The sequence below is a fragment of the Ruditapes philippinarum genome, unplaced genomic scaffold (assembly GCF_026571515.1).
Source record: "Ruditapes philippinarum isolate M1 unplaced genomic scaffold, ASM2657151v2 ctg131_1_1_1_1, whole genome shotgun sequence".
In the NCBI taxonomy this organism is placed as follows: domain Eukaryota; kingdom Metazoa; phylum Mollusca; class Bivalvia; order Venerida; family Veneridae; genus Ruditapes; species Ruditapes philippinarum.
In genome coordinates this window covers 539000-544999 of record NW_026853741.1, presented here as the reverse complement: position 1 = coordinate 544999, position 6000 = coordinate 539000, and positions in this window count along the sequence as shown.

Sequence of the window (6000 nt, the reverse complement as noted above, 5' to 3'; positions counted from 1 at the left end):
AAAATGTGACAACACTGAAGTGAATGAAGTACGGGGCAACTTTTTACAGCTGCCACACTTCATTTGACACCTGCTGTTGTGAAGTATAAAAATCTGGAAACAAAGTGATAAAGGCAAATTTCAACTAGCATTAATGTCTGTTTTGTTGTTGTTTTTCTTATTTAAGTATCTAAGTGTATACAAGGTGGATATGATAAAATAACAATTATATTGTATCATGTATCACACAAACACAACCCATTTTTACTCATTCTTGGTTGTTGTCGCGCATGATACTAAATATTAAACAAACAATAATATTGTACGGTATTTTACACCTTCCATTATGAATAAATTCATTCGACGCAATACCGTGCTGACGCTCAGGAGAAAATTGTGTTTGAATTCTTTTTTTAAAGCAAATTGTCCTCGGAATATTTTCATATGACTGTTATGAGTCAAGAAGTAAGGAAAATAAATGCATTTCGTTTTTCTACACAAGGAGAAATATTTATATGAATGCAGCAATATTGTTTGAAGGATACATAGCTTCTATTCTCAAGAAAGGTTAAACATGTGTGAAATACTGCTTTAGTAGTGAGTTAAGAGAGTGATAGATGTAAACCATCTGAATACAGAAACACTGAACATAATCATTTCTCTTGTAAAATATGATAAAACGTTTAACATTTAACACCTTCAGCTCAAATCAAGATTTTCAAGAATAATTTCTAAACAATCATTAACATTCAATGTGTGTATTGTCAATGGTTTAAAAATTTTAATAAAAAACATATTTTGCAAATATTGAGTAAATATTTTAATATTTAATATGGCTATCATTATTATTAATAGCATAGCATTGCTTTGAAAAGAAAACATCGTTAATTAATAGATGAATTGTTTTCTGAGATGAAAAAATCACGTATTTTTTTAATTTTCCTGTGATAAAATTGAATGCTAAACAGTTAGATCTTCGTCTTGTGAATAACGTTTTGTTCTTCTATGCTCAATTTTGAATTGAAACATTGCAATATATATATGTTTGCTTCTATTTGTAAGTATTGTGTAATTTACAACATAACAAGTTAGTGTTCTTCATTCAAGTTAATCAACGAACAGTGTCTAAATTAATTAATTTGATACTTTAAAATTTACAAAGAAGAAACCGATGTTGATTTATAAAATGTTTCCATGTGAAAATCTGTTACACAAAGCTTTGATCGTAACAGTACTTAGTTATGATAAACTTGTAGTAAAATATCAAACGAAAACAACTTTTCTTTTGTAATAATATAAGCGAGTTCATCTGACGCTCAACTGAAAGTCAATTTGCCATTTTAATCTGTTTTGATATTTCAATTTCTAAAACAGCATACATCATTCTTTTGTTGTCCAATATTTGTTGTATCATACTAGGCAAAGTTTCTTTAAGAAACAAATACTATTTGGCAGTACCTAATAATTAATCTGAACGCGATGTGCATTAATTTACAAGCTAGTATGTCATTGCATATTTATTTGGTTGGCAAATACAACCGCTAAAAATGACAACTTGCTAATAATGATTAAAGGGGGAGTTACATGTTACTTTTAAGCGATCTTATCTTAATTATTTGTTCCAGTTGATAACATAATTTTCATGAAGCTGTTTGAAAATGAGAATAAGGACTACGCCAGCCTTTATGCAAGGAACAGAATATTTCAAACATAATGAAGGGTTTACCTTATGACGAATCAATGATTGTTAAAACAATGTCATGCTATAGTAATGCAGCTTTACTAACTTCATATTGCAAAATGCTAAAATGGTAAAGAAAAGTATTTACAGGATCAACATTGAAGAAACTGTATAAGAGATTTAAATAAAGCGAACTATGTCTAAGGTCAGTGACAACATTCTGATCAGTTCTTATATTCAATGCGTACAAGATGGCATTTTTTTTATTTTTGTCCCTTTTTTTGCAAAAAATGACAGTAATGAAACAATTCATCTATTAAGGAAGCAATTTTAAGGTTTCATTTAAAATTCTATGGTTTCTTTCATTGCAAATACAATATCGTGTAATTGGTATTCTATAAAACATATTTCTTCACGTAACACCTATTGACGGTTTTTAATTACGTTTTGTTTTCGTAGAAATATATGCAATTTCCGCTGCTTATATAATAATAAAATATCTGATATTATAGGAGTAAATAGTAGAAATAGAAAAACTTGCACATGTATGAGCATCATTTATTGATATATTTCATTTCTTATATGTTTCAAATGGAAAAAGTTCCCGAAGATAATTACAATTAAAAATGTCTTTGATATAATAACCTGAAATAAAAGTGAATGAATATAATGAAAAATCTTACAATATCATGATAAGGGATTTAATGATATACTAAAAACAAAATCTGATGATTTTCCATAAAGTAGTCACTATTTGGGGAAAAAAACCTTTAGGTTGCATATTATGCATTAGTTATACTTGTTGATAACATTTTTTGGTAGTACACGGGATATATCACCAAACCGGTCAGAACAGGACGGGTCTTGAGCATGCCCTTGTGGTCAATGAATACTTTGTAAGAGCGTGCCTATTTGGGCGAGGTGGACGACCGGCGATTCCACACGTCTTTTCTGGCACAAAGTGGTTAAACCGTAATGGCTTTGACTCGCCTGATTCAAACACTTGTTAATTAACAGATAGGTCGTACGTTACACTGCCGAATAATAAACGAAAGATGAATTGCTCGAACATATGAATTAATACTCTACCTATAAAGACGCAAAAATAAAAAGGGTTGTCACAAAATTTTCCGGACAACTCTCGTACATATCTGCGTTTGAATTCCGTCGGCTTAAAAACCAAGCATTCTATAGTTAAGTTATCATTTTAAACAGCATTGTTGAAAATTTCATTAAAAATTGTTCTAATTCATGATTTTAAAAGGAAACACCAACGGTTACACTATAGTTCGTATACGAATCTTAACATGCAAATGAAGACAAGTATAAATCAACTAATGCACAGTATATAAATTTTAAAATAATGATATAAAACTATTGATGAAATACCAATAAAATGCTCTATTTATAATCGACCATTTAAAAAATAATGCGGGAATGACATTGAAATTATCATAAAACTTTGACCCCATAATTAAACACGTCAGTTTACAAAGTGCAATCGAAATTGGTTGTTACACACTTGTGGAAATTTCACTCTAAATTACATAAAGCAAAATTGAATATAGTATCTTAACTAAAACTAGGTATCAATTTGGTCAATAATGTTTACCTCAATTTGAATGTGTTTCATCCGGAACTAGCTGGATTCAAACAACGTAATATCACGTTTTTAAATCGTCATTTAAAGATTTAAACATAACAAACAACTAAAAAAAATAATAAAACAGCAAAAGCATATACGTTCAGATAGCAAACTTGTTATCCTCTTAAAGCACTTACTTTTGTGAGAATCTTTCTTTAAATATTTAATGATTTGTGATACATAGATAAACTAATTCATTTATTACAATGGTATTCACTGTTAGTGTTTGCCACAGTCCGGAAGTTAAAATGCTCTATATATTTCGTCTATAAAGTATTATTTCAGACATCCGCGGAAGTAATTATCCATTCCTTGATTCATTCAACATTCCGAAAGATGAATCTGATTAAAACGTCGCCAATTATCGGTCCTATTTTTCTGTCTAGAAATAAAATGAATACCATCAATATCATTTTTGTGTTTAATACAATTTAGTCAAATGAAAGTAAATAAGTAAAACGGTTGTGTAATTGTTACAGATAATATAAAGCATGTATAGTTAAGGCCTCTTTTGTCTTTTTAATAAAGTATGAAAACAATTATTTCCAATCAATTCCTAAATAATCGTTTATAATCCATTTTTCAGAGAAAAATGTTTTAGATAAATAAAATGTTTTTTAGACATGGACATTGTGTATATCAAAGTAAATCAGTCACAAGTAATTTTTAAGTGTGTAACACATATAACTTTTCGGCATTAAACATTATCAAGAATTATGTTGTTTTTATGATGGCATTCAATTGTATGCAACAATTCTGTTTTCAATTTGAACACCTCTTCTTTATAGTTAAACGACACGTCTGTACAACTATTTGCTACAAAAATACTAATCTAATATCGTTCATTAGACATGTCTAAGTTAAGGAACTTAAAGGTCCATAATGTTATAGAAACTATTTTCTATTATTCTAAAACTTTATTTTTTCTTGATGTCTTGTTACAGTTTCAAAACAGTTACTAATTGACCATAACAATTTAGCTACCGTTTCATCATTTTTGTATTTTGGCAACGGGTAAAGGAATAATTTAGTATTTTGTATGGGTACTCAAATTACATGTTTGTGTCACATTCAGTGCTATAAGCACCTTGCATATTGTTAACCCATTATACTTACAACGGAATAGACCACATGTGTACTCTATCTGCAGTAAAAACAATATTACATTTTTGAAAGCTCGAATATATGTCAAAACTAAATAAATAATTTAAAAAGCTTATAATGGCTGACTATGGTTTGATATTTGACCGCTTTAGCATTTAAACAACGACGCGCTTTTGTCTAGTTGTATTTTCAGGTTTTTACAAGGTTTTCATCAGGAGACGTCAACAGCAAAGTGTGTTCTTTTATAAATAATTGTTATACATCGTAGTAAGTGACAGCTCTCATTAGCTCTCAACGTTATATATTTCATTTAGTGGAACAAAAAGGTTATGCACACAAAAGAGAAGAAAACGTGTTTCTAGGAGAATCAACTTTTTGCACTAAGACTGTGTTGTTGATAATATTGTAGTGATGTAATGGGAATATATAATAAGAACAAAAACTTGAAGTTAAATGTTAAATTATTTTCTTTAGTTTTTTTCATTTACTTGCATACTTTCATGTATTTCATACAATTTACTATCCACCCAGTTACTGTACAGTGAAATAAAACAAATACTTTTTCCAAAAAAGGGCTTAATGTTAGGATTAGTGTTCCTTTCAAATTTTTTAAAGTTAAAATATTTTGTTGAAAAAGGGGGTTTGTCTTTGGTTTTTTTTCTGTATTCCTTTTTTTTTGTTCGTGTTCATCTAACCGTTTGAGTGGCTTTCGGGGAATTTTGGCAGAGGCGGGTGACGTTTTTTTATCCCAAATGAAACAACAAAATAGTTTGAAACTAAAGAAAGATTTATTTAAAATTAAAATTAAGTTATTTTACGTATTTTTTTTGGGCACGATTTTTGGTTTATTCTTTCCTTTTAAATTTATAATTTTTTTTGTCCGAATTGTCACGCACACCTGAAATGGAAAACATTAAGTTATAAAATTCCTTTTTCAATGATTTAACATGCTTTTGATTTTGTGGATTTAAATTTTTTGTTTGTACTTTTAAATATTAAAGCAATCTTTTATATCAAGTTTATCGTTTTAAAAATAGAGACAAACAAAAGGGGGTTTTGCACATACCTTTAATACCACAAAGAAAAAAGCTGAGACAAACATAAACAGTTTTTTTTTCTTTTAATATTGATGTTTTACTTTCATAAATGACAAAGTTTGTCAAAAAAAGGTTGCAAAGTAGTATAATATGACGAAATTATTTCGTTCTTAGTTGTTGCTCATTTATGAAAATAAGGTCTTATTATCAGAGTTAAAAAAACATTAATGGTATAATAACTAGGAACTTCAAAAGTTAAAATTAAAATCTAAAATTAAAAAAATGCCCGTGTTATTCCAATTTTAAAATTTGGACCGAAAGGTGATCCGAACAACTATCGACCTATTTCTATCTTGCCTACAATATCTAAGATTTTTGAACGTCACACCATGTTTTCAAAAAAAAATATTTAACATAATAAACAATCAGGATTTCGAAAGAATCATTCATGCAATACGGCTCTTATTCATTTGATAGACTCCTGGCTAAAACATGTCGATAGTGGCAAATATATCTTTATAAGGTACAGTATTTTTAGACCTGATAAAGGCGGT